The sequence below is a fragment of the Scylla paramamosain genome, chromosome 6, assembly GCF_035594125.1.
Source record: "Scylla paramamosain isolate STU-SP2022 chromosome 6, ASM3559412v1, whole genome shotgun sequence".
Taxonomy (NCBI): Eukaryota; Metazoa; Arthropoda; class Malacostraca; order Decapoda; family Portunidae; genus Scylla; species Scylla paramamosain.
In genome coordinates this window covers 20,536,997-20,555,931 of record NC_087156.1, presented here as the reverse complement: position 1 = coordinate 20,555,931, position 18,935 = coordinate 20,536,997, and the positions used below count along the sequence as shown (strand labels likewise).

General features: G+C 41.8%; 1 long non-coding RNA gene across 2 annotated transcripts in view; it reads right to left on the bottom strand.

Annotated features, from left to right (window-relative positions):
* Positions 1-1,639: 1,639 nt before the first annotated feature.
* LOC135101362 (uncharacterized) overlaps positions 1,640-18,935 on the bottom strand; it is a 382,194-nt gene continuing 364,898 nt past the window's right edge. For both annotated transcript variants that reach the window (XR_010269236.1, XR_010269237.1), the window contains 2 exons: positions 6,405-7,760; positions 1,640-2,656 (listed from right to left, as the gene is read on the bottom strand). This is a non-coding gene — a long non-coding RNA (uncharacterized LOC135101362). The remainder of the gene's footprint in view (positions 2,657-6,404; positions 7,761-18,935) is intronic.

The following is an 18,935-nucleotide window of genomic DNA, read 5'->3' as shown; positions in this document are numbered from 1 at the left end:
ACACATACACAGTATCTCTTTATTTACACAAGCTAAACCGTATCACGTTAACAATCACTACACAGCCCTGTCCTCACCGCCACACTCTCGCGCCAGTATCACCTTGCCGGCACTGGAACGCGGGATCAGTCACTGTCACAAGGGTGGAAGTGCTTTTCTGTGTGAGTGTCGAGTAGACGTAACAGGGTCATTTCCACGAGCTGCCACTTCCCTGCCACCCCACCTCCAGCACCTCCACCACCACCACTACTCGAACCTCCACCCATTGCAGGCAGTGGCGTGTTTGCTGCTTATTCCTGTATCAAAGCAAGTGCATACAATCTGGGATTCTATGCTGTTTTTTTTCTCTTACTTCAATGTAATGTTGCCTCTTTGGATCATATTATGAAACGCTTCTGCACCGCACCCAGACTACTTGTTAAAGGTTCTATCAGTTAAAGTTACACGGGTTTTTAAAGGTGTTTCTTCCATTCTAAGGGTACACTGGTATTGGTTACTACAGTACAGGAGAAACACTCTTGAGATTCAGGTTAATCATCTCCGTGGCCTATGGAAATAGTTGCGATAAGAGAGCAAAGCGTTTTAGAGCACGGGTCGGTCTCTCTCTCTCTCTCTCTCTCTCTCTCTCTCTCTCTCTCTCTCTCTCTCTCTCTCTCTCTCTCTCTCTCTCTCTCCATGGTTCTATTCTTCACGTATTCATCCACTTCTCTGCTGAAATTGCCTTGAAAATATTAAATAATATAAAATCTCGAACAATTCTACTATTCTATAAAATCTTAGGTATCTTCCTGACTATTTTTCTCTTAATCCTCAATTTCTCGGTTTTACTTGCACCTAAAATGTATAGTATCTTTTTTTTTTTTTTTACTCTAGTGGATAAGACTCGCTGTTTAGAATTACACGAGTCTGCGAGGGTGAAAAGCGAGGTGTTGTGTGCTCTATTCTTTTTCCGAGCCTGTGATGTGGCGGCGAGGACGTGTTAAGTGGGAAGGGGAAAAGGTAATGAAATGTTTCCACGGCGATTATGCAGCGAACTTTGGTGGACTTTTCGTTTTTTTTTTTTTTTTTTTTTAAGGGTGAAGAGTTGGAGAGACTTAATGGGTTTCTGAAATGGAAGGGAAGCAAATGTTTTCCTTTCGTGAACCAGCGGTATCGATTTGACACACACACACACACACACACACACTCTCTCTCTCTCTCTCTCTCTCTCTCTCTCTCTCTCTCTCTCTCTCTCTCCAGCCCGCTGCGATAATGTGATACAGAAAACATATAAAAAATTACGGGAGGCTAAATAATTTTAACTTGCATGCTGCCGCTACTCTTTTCCCTCCTTCCTCCTTCCTCCTCCCTCTCTCTTCCCTCTACATCCTCCTCATCCTCCTCCTCCTCCTCCTCTGCTTTTCTCTCCTTGCCACCTGTTACGCTTTTCTCGTACTTTGAACGGTAGCCAAGACCAGTTTGGAAGGAAGCCTGGAGAGAGAGAGAGAGAGAGAGAGAGAGAGAGAGAGAGAGAGAGAGAGAGAGAGAGAGAGAGAGAGAGAGAGAGAGAGAGAGAATATACAACACAGTAACCAACACCACACACACACACACACACACACACCACCACCACCTCCACCACCAAAATCAAATCGGGACATTCCAGGGAGACATGGCGAAAGAAACACTTTCATTTCTTTTCCTTCCTCCTCATCACTGTATTATTCTTTGAACAATGAACTCCCAAGGCAAGTTTGAATCTAATGAGGACGAACTGCTATCCCCGAATGTTCCCTCCACCAAGCAGAGTCCTGACGGTGTGTGTGTGTGTGTGTGTGTGTCGACCTCCGCTTCCTCGCTCCCATCACTCTGCCACCGTCCCCTTTTTCCCTCCGCGCGACGTAAACAAGTCGTCCTCATTCGGAAACCAAATAACCCAAATTGTAAAACGACTCGCTTCCTTCCCTCCCTCCCTCCCTCCCCAACCAGAGCCTCGCCTATAAACTCTCCAAACTCGCTTTAACTCGAACAAAAACAGACCAAATTTACCGTGCCGAATCTAAGGCAACCTGAAATCCCTGAAGCTGAGATCAAAGACGACCTGAATTCTCTTGATGCCTCCCTTTGCGCACCTCTCGTTTGTCTCACAGCGTCCTCTTCTCTCTCACTGTCACCTCGCCTCCCCAGCCAGCCTCGCCTCCTTTTCTTTCTCCTTCTGTCTTTCTTCTCTCCTCACTCTCTCGTTTCCTTGCAGTGCTGTGCGGAGTCGTCCTTCTCCCACTGACCACCTCCTCCCTTCTCGATGCTCACGAAATGCAAGGCTCAGCGAGTTATGATACAGTGGGAGGTCGTCATCGAAAGGGTCTGCGGGGTTTGCACACAACTTCGCTTCTCCAGGACGTGCCTTGAGGGAGGGAGGAGCACGGGGTTTCATAACCAGAGAGAGATTCAGTTCGAAACGAAACCTCTGATGTTGTTGCCACACGCTACACCTCCCTCATTCCACACGACACACACACACACACACACACACACACACACACACACACACACTCTCTCTCTCTCTCTCTCTCTCTCTCTCTCTCTCTCTCTCTCTCTCTGTCCCTCGGGGTAGCGCTGGTGAGTGAGACGCAGTGAGCTGTAGAAGGGTCGTGTCTTATTGGCTGCCAAGTCTACCCTGGAGGGAAGAGAAGCCGTGGCAAAAGGTGACGTGAAGTATTCTTAGATAGACAGATACATATAATAAATAGATAGATATGTAGTTAGATAAATAGAAAGAAAAATAGGGAGAAAAATAGATAGATAGATGAATGGATAAACAGATAGATAGACTGATAGATGGATAGACATACGTACGCAAATACACAGCAACATATATACATACATATTCATTATACGCATTTATGGAAGTTCATTATATTTTGTTGTTCCTGGAAGCGAGGGCGAAGGAGCATATAAGGAAAAAGGAGGAGGAGGAGGAGGAGGAGGAGGAGGGAAGGTAAGGGTTACTGAGAAGGCGGACTGAGAGTGAGATGAAAGGTATAAAATAGAAAAAAAAAAAAAATGGCGAGAAAAATACTATTTTGATCCCATGGAATGAGGAAACGAGAGAGAGAGAGAGAGAGAGAGAGAGAGAGAGAGAGAGAGAGAGAGAGAGAGAGAGAGAGAGAGAGAGAGGAAATAAATTGGGTCGGATTCTTCATGCTGAGATTCACACACACAGTCTATTCAGTTTTCTATTCCCTTTCAGTACATACATCGAAAGCGGCCACTCGTTAGGACGCAAACAATCTTTCTCTCTCTCTCTCTCTCTCTCTCTCTCTCTCTCTCTCTCTCTCTCTCTCTCTCTCTCCCATACAAGCGCGCGGGCGAGACAGCGAGCCTTTCACCGGTGTTTCCACCAAGTTTCTCGCTCCGCTGCGCACCGTCGACAAAGACTTCATCATGCAAATGCTCAGTCCAGTCAGGAGGAGCTTTGTGTGATGCCCGTGCGGAGAGAGAGAGAGAGAGAGAGTGGAGAGAGTGCGAGGGGGAAAGATAGAGAGTACGAGAGCAGACAGGGGCGGGTGCAGAGGGAAGGAGGGCAGCTGGAGGACTGGGGGGGGAATGCAAGGCTGAGGAAGAGGCAGGAAAAAATGTGAGCTAAGGAAAGTTGGTAAGAGTGTAGGAGACAAATTGAGGAGGATGTAGACGGAAGGGTACAGACAGAAGTGAGGCTGATAAAAGTAGGAAGGAAACTGAGAGAAACGGAGGGAAGGGAGAGGGAGAGGGAGATGAGGTATGAGGCGGAAGGAGAGGGAAGTGGAAGGACAAGAAGAAAAAAAAGTAAAGCAAGGGAAGCGTGCAAGAAAAAGATAAGACAACCCCCGCCCCCCCAAAAAAAAAAAAGAGGAAAAAGGTACGAAGAACTGGAAGATGTAAACAAAGATGTAATAAAAGAAAGAAAGAAAGGGAGGAAGGAGAAATAGGAGATAACGAGACTCTGCAAGGGAAAGTAGGAAGGCGGAGGCAAAGAGGGAAGGAATTGCGAAGATGTGGTGAGACGCGACGAAAGGAAAGAAGAGAGGAAGGGAGGAAGGGAGGGGGGAGGCAGGAGGGGAGCTTCGAAGGAGTGAATGAGTGAATGCCAAGGCAGGGAGTGAATGAAGGCGCCTGTCCACTTCAAGATTGAGTACGGCAGAGGGGGAAGGAAGGAAGGAAGGAAGGAAGGAAGGAAGGAAGGAAGGCAGGCAGGAGGAGGGAGCTGAAAGAAGATAAGGAGGAGGTGCAGGAAGATAAGGACGAAGATCAGGGAGATAAGGAGGTGGAGGAAGAAGATGAGGAGGAGAAGAGAAGAGGAGAACGAGGGATAGATTTAGAGAAAGGCAGATAGTCGAGGAGAGAGACTGCGATAAAGAGAACAAAGAGAAAGGAAATGAGAGAGAGAGAGAGAGAGAGAGAGAGAGAGAGAGAGAGAGAGAGAGAGAGAGAGAGAGAGAGAGAGAGAGAGAGAGAGAGAGGTTTTACGATCTATGTATAGATATATCCTATCAAACAACTTGTACCAGAAAGAGAAAAAAATGTCGAGCAGACTTTTCGACATAAAAGAATAAATAAGACCAAAAAAAAAAAAAAAACCCTGGTATGAATCAATAACCTTCCTTTCTTCTTACTTACATTCATTAGTAATAAAATCCAGAATCGATGCATTATTATTATTATTATTATTATTATTACTATTATTACTACTACTGCTACTACTACTACTACTACTACTACTACTACTACTACTACTACTACTACTATTATTATTATCATTATTATTATTATTATTATTATTATTATTATTCAGCTTTAAACCATATCTTAACACGAAGCGCTATCCTCATCGTGAACTGGAAATACAAGTGTTTATATAAAATTCTGTGTAGCAAGAACGAAAAATAAGTTAAATCAGGAAAATATCTCTCTCCAGTGGAAATGATAAGGGACGTCTTTGTCTGTCTGTCGGTCTGTCCCTCTGGCTATCTTCTCAAGAAAGAAGGAAAAATAAGTTATAACAAGAACTTATCTCTCTGGTGGATATTATGATGAGTGAAGTCTCTCTCTCTCTCTCTCTCTCTCTCTCTCTCTCTCTCTCTCTCTCTCTCTTGCGCAAAAAAGTAATGCTAATCCCTGAAGCAAAAATACCAGCGCCAACAAACAGAGACAGCACGACTAAACAAGACAAACCTGACTGGAGATTAATGAGCAGCGGCAGAGGACAACAGACTCGCCGGACTTCCATTTTCAATTATGCCTTTCGCGAGGGGCACTGCAGTAAACATGCGCGACCCTACCGATGTCCAGCAGGGAAGGGAAGGTAATGAAAACCGAATAGCATTTCTCAGTAAGCTTGTGTGAGTGTTGCTGGATGTTTAAATTGTAAGACACAGAAGGTCGTGTTGAGAAATGTTTTAGGTTTGATATCGGCAACTTTCAAGAGGTTCTAGTGGGTGTTATTATGGTTTCCGAGTGTGTGTGTGTTTTTTCTTTTTTTAATGTGAAAGTAATGAAAAACAAGTAGCATTTCTCCGCATGCCTGTGTTATTTATAAGATGTATTTGTTTAGTTATGATACACAGGGGGGTCATGAAACGTTTCTATGTTTAATCTCCACCACTTTCAACAGGTCCTAATGGTATTTTTAGGGTTTTCCAAGGGTGTTTTTATGAGAGAATAACGAAAAACCAAGTAGCCTTTATCCGCAAACCTGTGCGAGTGTTGCAGGACGTTTGATTGTGATAAATATTTGTTTAGTTATGATACACTTATCGTGGTGGTAAACGTTTCAGTGTTTCATCTCGATTGCTCTCAGCAGGCTTCAGTGGGAATGATTACAGTTTTTATTTATTTATTATTATTTTTTTTTTTATGATTCTAGTGATAGTTTGGTAAGGATTCGGTGTCATTACGTTCATAATCACAAATGAGAAGCCGACTAATCATCTCTGTGTCCTCCGAAAATAGTCCTAATGATACCCCCCCGAGCGTTTCAAAATACGATTGCAGGATCTGAACCAAGCATAAGTTCCCTTTTTCGTATCGACTTTTTAACCAACTCGGTTTTAAAATCTTGAATGTTTCTTACACAAACCACCTCAACATTTAAACCAAAACATTCATTCTGTCTGAGAAGAGAAATTTCTTGAGTGTTCAGGCGTGTGAGCGCTTGGAACCTTTGTTGCGTGTGTCTGGCGTGGGTGAGGTCGATGGGTGTAGCCCGAAAGAGGTGAGAGAGATGATGGGAAGAAGGGAGGAAGAGAGACGTGAGGAGGAGGAGGAGGAGTAGGAGGTCTGGTGGGAAATAAGCTGGAGTAATCTATAAAGTTTAGTCCATCAACCTGTTCCCTCTGCTGGCCCAAACTTTCCCTTCCGCGGCGTCCCCTGTCCTGCCCCGCCCTTACCTCGTGTTGCTGTCGCTGTGTCCTTGCTCATGCTGGTGGTGGTGGCGGTGGTGGTGGTGGTGGTGTTCTTCGTATTGTTGGTGATGTTGCTTCTGCTGCATTCCGCCACCGCTGCTCAGATTGTTTTTTTTGTTTTTCTTACTGATTTCACCGAGTTTGGGTTCAACTGGTAAAGGTAAACTGACGGTGGCTGAGAAAATATCTAAACAAAGCACCAACGTGGATTTCTCTCGTTATTTCATGTTCCGGCACAATTCCCCAGTGCCATTTGTTTTTTGGTGCTTATAAATCGTCCCTGTTTAAAGTCTGAAGTTTGAAGTTACGCAGTCATTATTGCTCAGCGCGCTCTACTTCGGGGTTCAGTTTTTGTTAACTCCACTCTTTCCTCCTCCCGAGTGTTGGCAATATTGTTTAGCGGGTTTGCTCAAGGGGATAATTTTTGTAAAGTCCATTGTTTCTTCTCAGAATGTTGGCAGTGTTGGCAACTTTACCTGAAGTAGAAACACAAGAATTTGCTTTCCTCCCTCTCGCTTAGAAACCCTTTATTTCAAGGTCTCTTAATTTTTCTTACGGTATTTCACTCTTATGTCAACACGGGAGGATTATACGAGTTAATGAAAAGTGATCTTATTAGTGCTATTTCTTTCGGCAAACAATTAAATGTTGGCGGCACTATGATAAATGTGTCTAATCTTGGCGGTTTCTTTCTTCTTTTCCTTGTATTTATCTAAGAGTATGAATATGGCAGCACAATTTTTCTTTTACTTTCACTTCTTTTCTCCTTTAGTTTATAACCAAACGAATGAATGAATGTAATAACAAAGTTTTCCTCCTAATTTTAGTTTCTCTGTCTCAAATATAAGCTGAGTGAGTAAAATATGTGCACAACTAGCAAGAATTCTAAGTTGATATCATATCGCTTTAGTTTTTTTAAGTTATTATATTTATATTTTTTATCTTAATTACTCCTCACGACGGAAGATAGTTTGTACCGTCTTTTGTGGAAGAGGTACAGTACTATTCATGGGTTGTAATGCACGTGGTCCTTTCCTTCACCCGACTCACTGTGACTAAACAATAAAATGGAAACTAGATCTCGGTGTCGTCACTATAGTAGTAGTAGTAGTAGTAGTAGCAATAAAAGCAGCAGTAGTAGTGGTAGCAGTGGTGGTAGCAGATGTTGTTGTCTCCGTGTTCGCATTAGTATTCTCATCACCAGCATTACCAGTGTTCTCGGCCCTGAGCTTGGTGTTGGTGTCCTCCAAATAGATCCTGTTGTCCTTTCCTGAACAAATGGAGGACACAGCGTTCTATTTACAGCACGGGCATCAGTAATCCCAGCCAATCAGCAAAACACTGGAAAAGAATAGCGGATGTTCAAGCGCTGAGGTGTAAGAAAAAAAAAAAAAAATCCTTAAAATGAATAAGTTCAAATGAAACGCTGCCTGGGACTTCATCTACTGAATAGCGTCACTATCATCTGTACTTTACTCCTCTATTTCTGCAACTTATCTAACATTAATGTAAAAATATCGCAGCTATACAGTCACACACACACACACACACACACACACACAAAATCCTTACTAAAATAACGCGAAACATTTTGACTAAACGAAAGAAAAACATGAAAAAAAAAAAACCAGGTTTGAGCGAGGTATCTGATATTGATGATCTACGACTCAGGGGCTCGATCAAGGACTCTAGAGTACCGGTAGAGAAGCAGGGGAAAGAAAATTTTAGAGCCCTGTAATCACGCTAGATGGCACTGCTCGAATTCGTCTGCTGCGTGTGGTTGGGGGAGGGTGATGCAGGTTGCCCTAGAATGTACATCTTGGCCTCGAGTCATGATATGATACGCCACGAAGGAAGCTACGTCAGACAGCCAGGTTTGCTAACTTTACTGAAGATGCTCGAATCGTTCTGCTTCTTAATTTTTCAGCTGCACACTGAATCAGCTTTCTCTAAGGCACTCGGTTTTCTGCGTCTTCCTCGGTCACATTCATTACAGCCATGCTTTTTCGCTCTACGCTGTGAAATTCAACGTTCACGAGAGTAAGATGGTTTTCTGTATGTCTGTACACTCCTACTGGGTGATTAATATTTGATATACTGAAATCACACACACACACCGGGTCAGGTCTAAAGTCTTTAGGTGGACTTCTTTGCAGTGTAGCCCCTTTTCACCTAGCAGAGATTAGGCACCTGGTGGACGTTGGAAGTTGTGACCCGCTGCTAGAAAGGAGAACAAAACTCTGAATAGAAAAATGCACACGGGGACCGGCGCCACCTGGCAGCCACAATATCAAATTGTAGGATACTTCCTAAATGTATACTTAAGATGTATGTATGTTAGTATATAAGTATGTGACGTGGATTTTCAGCTGTAAGACTGCAAGGCTGATAAACCGAGTATTATTATTATTATTATTATTATTATTATTGATGTTGATGTTGATGTTGATGCTGATGTTGTTGTTGTTATTATATTATTATTATACTTCCCTTGCTAGAATGGACAGATTTGAATCTGAAAACACTTCATGAAATATGAAATGGACAAAGTTTCTCTACTATTCATTATTAAGTATAGAACTACGCTACGCATAATATTTTCACATTTTCTAAGAGAGAGAGAGAGAGAGAGAGAGAGAGAGAGAGAGAGAGAGAGAGAGAGAACGGCAGACACAAAACTATCAGTAATGTGTTGACCAAGGAAATGAAGGGAAAACGAATGAAAGGAAAAGAAAAATACTGAGGGTGATTGAAAGAAAACGTTCCTAAGACGGTGGGTGACTTAAGTATATGACCCTTAGCGGGGCCCGGAGACTATTCCACTCCTCGAGGGCTTAATGAATTTTTTATTGAAGGGTCTTGAGAGAGGGAGGGACCGAGACTTACTGACGTGGAGTAGATGGAGTGAAAGAAGGAAAAAGAACACGGTCGGTGGGGGAAGTTGAGGGAAGAGAAAGCTATAGGATAAGAAGAAAGGAGAGAGTTGAGAGAGTGGTGCTGTGTGTTGATTTGAAGTAACGCGGTGGAGTGGATTAAGAAGGAAGGAAGCAAGGTAAGGCAAGGTGAGATGACGTATTGGGAAGGTCAAGGAGAGAAGGAGCCACGAGAAGGTTGGGTAAGGTCTCTTTTTTTTTCTTCCCTTCCTTTGAAATCTGAGGAGAGAGTTTTGATCGAGCTGGCTGGCTGGCTTCTGGACGGCCGCTTAATTGAGAGAGAGAGAGAGAGAGAGAGAGAGAGAGAGAGAGAGAGAGAGAGAGAGAGAGAGAGAGAGAGAGAGAGAGAGAGAGAGAGAGAGAGAGAATGAAGAAGAGAACCATTTTTGTTTTCTAGTGATTTGCCATGTAATACCTCTCTCTCTCTCTCTCTCTCTCTCTCTCTCTCTCTCTCTCTCTCTCTCTCTCTCTCTCTCTCTCTCTCTCTCTCATACATCACCCGCTGACGTGTCACCGAGGAAACGGAAAGCTCCCGAGGGATGAGAGGAGGAGAAAGAAGAAAGACGGAAGAAGAGGAAGACGAAGAGAGGAAGCGGAGGAGACAAAAAGAAGAAGAAAAAAGAAAAAAAAACACGAAGAAGATAAAAAGAAAGTGGATGGAGGGAGGGAATGGCAGGGACAGGCACGGGAGGAAGAAGGGAGGAAAGGAGGAAGGCGAGAATAAAGTTGGAAGCATTGCAAGTTTTATACAAGCAATGGGTGTTTGTAAATATAAGCCAGGGTTGAATTTATTCCAGGAGGAGGGAATGACGGAACAGAGAGGAAGGGAGGGCAAGACACGTGTCACTTGCACAAAGGCCGGGAAGAGAGTTGGTTGAGAGGACGCAGGATTGCAGACAGATAGGCAATGACAGAAAAGGTGAAGAAGCAAAGGATGGGAAATGAAAAAGGTACAACAGAAAAAGATAAAAAAAGACGTATAAGGAATAAAGAGAAGAGGATAGGAGGGTGAGAAAGAAGGGAAAGCTAGTTTGAGAAAAAGGAAAAGATGATGGAATGGAAAGAGGACAAAGGAAAGGAGGAAAGAGTAGAGTTAAGGAAAGAGGTGTGTGGAAAAAAAAATAAGGGAAAAAGGTGAGGAAATGTGAAGATTGGATAGGAAAAGGGAATGAAGGATTAAGGAAAGAGGTGTGAGGGGGGAAATAAAAGGAACAGGTAAGGGAATGGGAAGATGGCAGAGGAAGGGAGGAAAAAGTAGAGCTTTGAAAAAAAAAGGTGTATGGGAAATTAAATGAAAAGTGAAAAACAAACAGAGCGAGATAATAAAAAGATGGATGAGAGAAAAAAAAGGAAAAGAGACAGCATTTAAAAACAGAAAAAAAAGCGAATAGGAGATACACAATATATGAAGGAACAGAAAGATAAGAAAGGGAAGAAAGCAAAATAAAGTTAACAAAGAAAAAAATGGGAATAGGAAACGGCAGAAGAGATGACAGAACAGAGAGACAAGAGAAGAAAAAAGAAGAAAGAGAATTTGAGAAAGGAAGGTGAGTGGGAAAAACAGGAAAAGCAAGAGAATACGACATGAGAGAGAGAGAGAGAGAGAGAGAGAGAGAGAGAGAGAGAGAGAGAGAGAGAGAGAGAGAGAGAGAGAGAGAGAGAGAGAGAGAGGCAGGTTAGAGGACAAAGATAAGAAAATGGAAAAAAAAAAAAGTGACGAGAATAGATACATAAAGGGTAGGAATATAATTGGGTACAAGATTTTCCCGAGGGGGACTGAAACGCGTAAGGATGTAAATGGGATATGAATAGGAACGAAAGTTGAAGATAGCTGGAGCGAGAAAGAAGCAGAGGAGAATGAAATAAAGAAAGGAAAGAAAGGAGGAGTGACACGAATGGAGGTAGAGGGAAAGAAGTGAAAAGAAGAGGGAAACATGGTGGAGGAGAGGAGGAGGAGGAAGATATGCGAGGAGAAGGAGCGAGAGGAAAGGAAGAGCATTAGGGAAGGGAAGAAGGAAATTATGATAAAGATGAAAAATAAGAGAGGCGTATGGAGGTTGCAAGTAAAGCGAGAGAGAGAGAGAGAGAGAGAGAGAGAGAGAGAGAGAGAGAGAGAGAGAGAGAGAGAGAGAGAGAGAGAGAGAGAGAGAGAGAGAGAGAGAGAGAGAGCGCAGAGTAGGGTGAGAAAGGAAGAGGAGAGATAAAGAGGGAAGGAAGATAAGGAAACAAAGGATTGGAGAACAAAGGGAGGGGGAAAGGAGAAGAAGGGATAAAGTTATAAAAGAGAACTCGATATGAATTGAGGTTAGTGGGTCGTAAGAGAGAAAGAGAGGAAGAAAATAAGAAGAAAGTTAAATAATGAATGGCAGAACCAAAATAAAGACGATAAAGAGGGGGAGAAGGAGAAGAGAGTAGCAACATGATAAATTATTCAACTAAGAAGTGAAAGAATCTAAAAATCAAACTGGGAAACAAAGAACAGGGAGAGAGAGAGAGAGAGAGAGAGAGAGAGAGAGAGAGAGAGAGAGAGAGAGAGAGAGAGAGAGAGAGAGAGAGAGAGAGTACTCGTATGAATAAACAAAACATACATAAAACCATACGAAAAATAAAACCTATCACAGTTACTAGTACACTGTCAAACGAAAACCAACCAGCACATTTAAAAGAGAGAAACACGCGATGCACACACTGTCTCGGACTTTGGACTTCGCGTCTCAGGACAGGACGAAAAACAGATACAAATTCGCTTGCACAGCCCCGCCGAGCCGCTCCTCTCCGGGCTAAACAAGAGGGAAGCAAACAAGTGAACTTAGGTATTCGGAAGGCAAACACGGGGGAAAGCTGCTACCTCGAAGCGGGCGAGGCGGGTCAATTTTTACCCGGGAAGGGAGTCGAGGAGTGAGGGGGCCAAGCTTCGGGACACACTGCAGCAGGAAGGAGAGTTTTCGAAGGTATGTACACTACAAGTTGTATATGTATGTGTATGTTTGTAATGCCGTCTGTTTTTCCAGGTTTCTCTTTTTTATTTTCATGTTTGTGTCACGTAAGTCATTTTGATTCATATGCAGTATTATTTTCTCCGACTGCAGACTCTAGTACGCACTTTTTTTTATACATATGTAAAAAAATCCTGTTTACTGCTGTGATCATGTTTTGTATGTATATGCATGTCATACCATTTTTGTCATTCCAACTTTTTTTTTTCATGTTTGTTATCTAGGTGACTCCAACCATAGACATGCATTTTTCTCTTTTCTTTTAAATATGCAGCAAACATTATACCTACGATCATGTTTTGTTCAGTATTTTGCAATTTTTTTATGTATAAATCATAGTTTATTTTTCATTTCTGCTTTGTTTATATTTTCTTATTTTCCAATTCAAGCCTAACTCTGCTGACCTGCACTGTTTTTACTTTCTGTTTACGCGCAAAGCTACATCAACATTAACATTTATACAAAACACTGTGGCGAAAACCTTCCATATTGCAATCGTGCGTCTTAGGGATCAAGTTATGCCTTTCCTTCGAGACAACCTTCAGTGCAAGCGTATCCAAGTCATCTAAGTCTGTGGCGGTGGCAGTGAGGAAAGCGAGTAGCTGCGGGACTCTTCACTGTGAGGATAACGAGCTATGAACAGCCACATTCTCGTGAGCGTAACCCTTACCTCCTGCAGGAAAGGTTTACACAAGGCTTTTGTTTTACGTTGGTCTTCTGTGAAAATGATATGAAGACGAGAGATTATTCTTTCCTTGAATTTCTCGATTAAGTCTAAAAGTAAACGGGGTGAGGTTGATAGTTTTCTCCTTTTTTTTTGTTACTTTTTGGAATTATTATTATTATTATTATTATTATTATTATTATTATTATTATTATTATTATTATATTATTTATTTATTTCATTTTTAAAGGGTATGAAAATTCGAAGGCCTGAGATGAAACATGAAGGTCCTGGATTACAAATTTTCAGCAAGAACAGTTTCCGGCACCTGTTTTATACTCCTTCATTGCCAATTGTTATTTTTACCGTGTGTTTTCTTTATTATAAATTATTTGCAACACCTGTTCTATATGACAATTTTTTTTCAAGAGTTCCTTTTCCCTTTTCCTCTACATTATCAATTACTATTTTCACCACGCGTCCTGGACCTTGCTAATTATTATTACCACTTGTTTTCGTTATCATCAACTATTATTATCAACACCATTTGTTTGCACTATCAACCGTTTCCACCACTTGCCCTCTACATTGTCTGTTACTTCTTAGTACTTATTTTCTTTATTACTAATTATCATTACTATTTTCATTACCTGTTCTCTACTTTATCATTTTGCTGTTATTTTCACCACGTGCTTTCTATATCACCAATTATTGTTCTATTTTTTATACCATCAATTTGCTATACAATGAATCGTGTTTATATATTGTCTTTTTTTTCAGAACCTTTCCTGTCATCAATTAGACGCATTCCCTGTATATGCTTTCCACGTTACTAAAAAACAATTCAACCACCAGTCCTTTACATAATTACACCACAAATTACTCGTATTATCTCCATCTATTACCGCAAGAATAAAAAATCTCCAGCATCATTCCCAATACCGCCTCTCACCACAAAGCCTTTTGCGTCTCTATAAGTCTTGGAACAAAGTGGCCCAAGTATCAAACCATCTTAAGCACCAGTAATTGCCTCCACCGCACAGTCCCTCGAGCCAAGTGACCCTGGAATAGGAGAAGGGGAGGAGGACCGAAAGAGAGAGAGAGAGAAAGAGAGAGGGGAGGGGGAACGAGAGAGAGGGGAGTACCTGTGAGCGTGACTTTCCCAGATCCTCATGAGACAGTCTAATGGAAGGGTGATCAGTGGTCCAGTCTCCCTCGGTCATGGGGTTTCGCTTTAAAATCTCTGTCTGTCTGTCTGTCTGTTTGTCTGTCTTCGTTCTTTGTCTTGCGTTTCCCTCCGCGTTTCTCTCTATTTTTCTTCTTTTACTTTTTGTTTTTTCTTTTATTGGTTGGTATTTTTCTATTTTCAGTATTCTCTCTCTCTCTCTCTCTCTCTCTCTCTCTCTCTCTCTCTCTCTCTCTCTCTCTCTCTCTCTCTCTCTCTCTCTCTCTCTCTCTCCTTCCTTTAATGGTTGCCACTTTTCTTTCACTTTCTTTACTTTTTTTTTATACTCCATTAATAGCTGACTTAATTAGAGGTTTCTTACTTATGGACATTCGTGCCTTTCCAATTAATTTTCTTCATTACCTAAGGAAACTCTCGTCTCTTTTTTTCCCTTTTTCTTATATTCTTTTTATTCTCGTTGTTTTCCTACTATCGGAAATAATCATTGTTCTATTTCTTTCCTTCAATAGCTTATTAAATCTTGCGCTTTCCGAATGTTTTTTTTTGTTATTGCAGTTATTTTGATTAACTTAAGAGCTTTATTATTCCCTTCATTTTCCTATTCATAAAAATATCTTCCTTGTTCTAATTATTATTTTTTTCATTACCTTATTAAATTTTATCCTCTCCTCTTCTATTTTGCATTAATTTATTTCTGATGTGGGTTCTGGCCAAGGGCAACAAAAACTGATGTATGAGAAAAGAACCTAATGGAAATACTAATTCCTGAGAGAGAGAGAGAGAGAGAGAGAGAGAGAGAGAGAGAGAGAGAGAGAGAGAGAGAGAGAGAGAGAGAGAGAGAGAGAGAGTCCAGAATTAAGTAAAAAAAAATAATCGAATAAAATGAAAATTAGATAAATAAATAATCAAATGCATTTAGTGAAGTAACTTGATTAAATTCGTATACTTTTCCTTTGTCTCTTGCTTCCTCTGTTACTTTCCCTCCGTTATGTATAATGATGAATAACGCCGCTTCGTCAGCAGAGAACCGTGTGTCTTTAGTCACTATTACGTATCACCTTCTCTTTCCCTTTAATCTCCCTCTCCCTCTCCTTCTCCCTCTCTCTCTATCTCTCTCTCTCTCTCCGTTCCCTCACTAATCTTCCCTTCACTGTTCCTTTTCATGTCCCTTTTTAATCCTTATCTCCTCATCTCCCTTGTTCGTGCCCTCTCCTCAATTCCCTCTTTCTTCCCTTCCACCTTAATTATTAATACGCTTCCCCTTGACAATTTTCTGAGCTTCTTTCTTATCATGACAAGCCGGAGAAGCGGACAGATAAGCCGACTTGAAGGTATATACAGGCAGATAGACAGATACACAGGCAAAGGGCAGGAAGAGTAACAGACTGACAGTAGACATGAAAGTTGGGACGTTGGAAAAGAAAATTAGAAAGAAAAAATTCAATGTCACAATTTTATTTGCTAATAGAGATATGTTCCCTCCTAGCACGCCTTTCTCGATACTCCAAGTAAAAGCTACATAATCTTCAAAATCTTTCCTGTAACTTGCCCTTCATAATCTCGCCTATTTCGCTTTCTCTAAACCACCGTCTGTCTGATATATCCGTACTCCTCTCCAAGCTCATCCCTCCTCGTTACTCGCAAGTGAAAATCGCAGAATCTTGAAAGTACAACGTATGATCTTATTACCTCGCTGAAGTCAGGGTTCGTTCTTACCTGCGTCGCGTCGTGGAGCTCCCCGCGTCGTATGTTGCTAGTTTTTCGTCCCCTTCCAAGTTCAGCGAGTATTCCCCGTTATAACGCTATCGGTATTACCTTCCCTTTTTAATGCGTTATCGTAATTTCATCGTAAATATCACCGCGCATCGGAAGTTTTCCTGTTAAAAGTTGCTACATAATCCAAGTTTTCATCTCAAAAAAAAAAAAAAAAAAAAAAAGGCCATGTAGCCAAAGTTGTCTTGTTATAGTTTATTATTAAAGCACTCGGGGAGGTGTGTATGTGTGTGTGTGTGTGTGTGTGTGTGTGTGTGTGTTTATGCACACGAACATAAATTCGATAATAACAGTGATATAGTGCATTGAATTTAACGTAAAAATGAAGAAAATACCTTAACCACAAATACATTGAATTAACCAGACAAAACCAAAGATAAAAAAAAAAACATAGAATAACCTGCGATAACTATACAACATTTCACGGCCATTTAAATGAACAACGAATTATAAGCATCACATAATAATAGCAATAAAAAAATCATCACATTCAGAAAGGACGAGAAAAATGTTCATGTGCTCATCAACCTAACGTGACTGGCATCGGCTGTAGGTGTTGTGGCGCGTCACTGATGGGAAAGCTCAGTATTAGAATCAGCACCTGTCTCAATTAAAGTGACGATGGTGAATGTAACATAGGGAGAATATTATCAAATGTACCATGAAAGGAGGTGATGAACAAATATCTTAATGAAACAAGATCAAGGGCGTTTTCTGTGCTGTCCAAGACTATCCATCTTCTGTGTGAGTATGTCGTAAAGTGATGATGGTGAATGTAGATGAAGAGTTTATCATCAAATGTACGATGAACGGAAAGGAACCAAGACGTTAATACAACAGGAGCGTCTTATTTTTTTGCTACTTAGGCCTTTCCATCTTCCTCTTTTTGCGCGTGAGTGGGTGTAGGGAGTGTTATACTGTACTTACCGTGAACTATGTCCTTTGTTCAGTAATATTCATACAGGGGATGACGAGGAAGAAAAGAATGGTGCAGCCACTCATGACATTCCCTCCCCTCCTCTCTCTCTCTCTCTCTCTCTCTCTCTCTCTCTCTCTCTCTCTCTCTCTCTCTCTCTCTCTCTCTCTCTCCCATTATCTCCATTCATTCCTCGCCCTCCGCGGTGTTCCCTTTAATGGTGACTAATGTGCAAAGCCAAATTACCTTTCCTTATTTCCTCTTTTATCACCCTTAGTTCCCTTCCAACAACTCCCTTTACTGGCTCCATATTCGCTTTTTAATGCTTTTATTTTTATTTTACTTGTTTCTCTCTCTCTCTCTCTCTCCTCTCTCTCTCTCTTCTCTCTCTCTCTCTCTCATCTCCTCTCTCTCTCCCTCTCTCTCTCTCTCTCTGTGTGTGTGTGTGTGTGTGTCTTTGTTTGTATGTTCTGTTTTTGCTCTGGTCTGTCTGTCTATCTGTCTGTCTGTCTGTCTCTACATTACGTCACCATATCTTTCGTTCCTTCCCTTCCTTCTCATTTTCTTCTTTCATCTCTCCTCTTTTCTGTCTTTATTCATTTTCTCTTGTTTTCTTTCTTCCTTCGTTTCTTCCCTTCTTCTTTCCTTTCCTTTTTTGTTTCTTCTTTCCTCTCCCCTCTTTCCTGCCTTCATTCCCTCCTCTTCTCCTTCTTCCCTTCCTACCTTTCCCTCTTCGTTTCTTCTTTCACATCTCCTTCCTTAGCCTTGATTCCTTCCTTCTCGTTTTCCCTTCCTTCTTTCGTTCCTTCCCTTCTTCCACCCCTCTCTCCTTCCTTCCTTCCTTCCTTCCCTCCTTCCTTCCTTTCTTTCTTTCCACGAGTTCTGTCCCTTGACATAAAAAGCAGCTTTCTCTTCACCACTCTGAGTTACGTCTTCACCTTCTGCTTCTCCTTTACCGTTCCCCCTCGCCTCCCCTCGTACCTTCCTTCCTTTATTCTTTTTCCCCTTCTCCCTTCCTTCTTTCCTTCCGCTCACCTCCGCATCTACACCTGTCACTCTCCCCACGCCAGAATTCTTTTCAAGTCCGATCACTTCAGTTTCTTCCTGCTTCCTGCGTCTAATGGTTAATCTTCCTTCGTAACTTGTTGCTGTTGTGTTGTAGTTATTGTATATTTCGGTCTGTTTCTAGCTGTGCTTTCTACTTCTCTCTCTCTAGTTCCATTACGTACTTGCTTTCCCCCCTCCCTTTCTATCTCTCTACTTCCCTCCTCTCTCCCTCTATTTGTCTGTCTCCCACTCTCCCTCCCACCCTGCCTGCCTGCTTGCCGTTCCCTCCCTTCAATTTTTCAGTGTAATCCCCCCCGTGGTCCCTTCCTCCCATAAGACCTGGATCATCCCCTTCAGAATTCAATTTCCACCCACAATCTCCGGCCCCGACCCGTTGATCTACGCTGATTTATGGTGAAAACCTCGATGCTTTGTATTTTTTTTTTTTCTTTTCTGGGGGGGTGGATCTTTTTTTTTTCTTTTTTTTTTTTTTTAGTGTGTCCTGTTTTTTTTTTTTGTGGTCTGGTTTTCTGTGGTACGTATGATTGTTTATTTTCAGTTTTTGCTTTGGTTTGATTTTTTTTTAAGTGCTTTTTTTTTTTGTCTGTGCTTTATAGTATGTGTCTGTTAGTTTGTATGTCTGTTTTATGTCTCTCTCCCTCTCTCTCTCTCTCTCCTCTCTCTCTCTCTCTCTCTCTCTCTCTCCTCTCTCTCCTCTCTCTCTTTCCTGCTTCCCTAAACACATACCTTCCTGCCATCATCAGTTTTTCCTCCATAATTCCTGCCCTCTCTCCTTCCTCCTTCCTTCCTTCCTCCCTCACCCACATTTTTTTTCCTTTTCCCGAGTGTTCACCTGAATCTCAAACTCCTTATTTCAGTCCCTGCTCTCTTCCCCTTCAATCTCCTTCACAATGAATGATCCGTCTTTTCTCTCTCTATATAGAAAACGAGGCAAGTTCTGGTTAAATTTGCTTATATTACCGACGTCAGGAGGTTAGTGC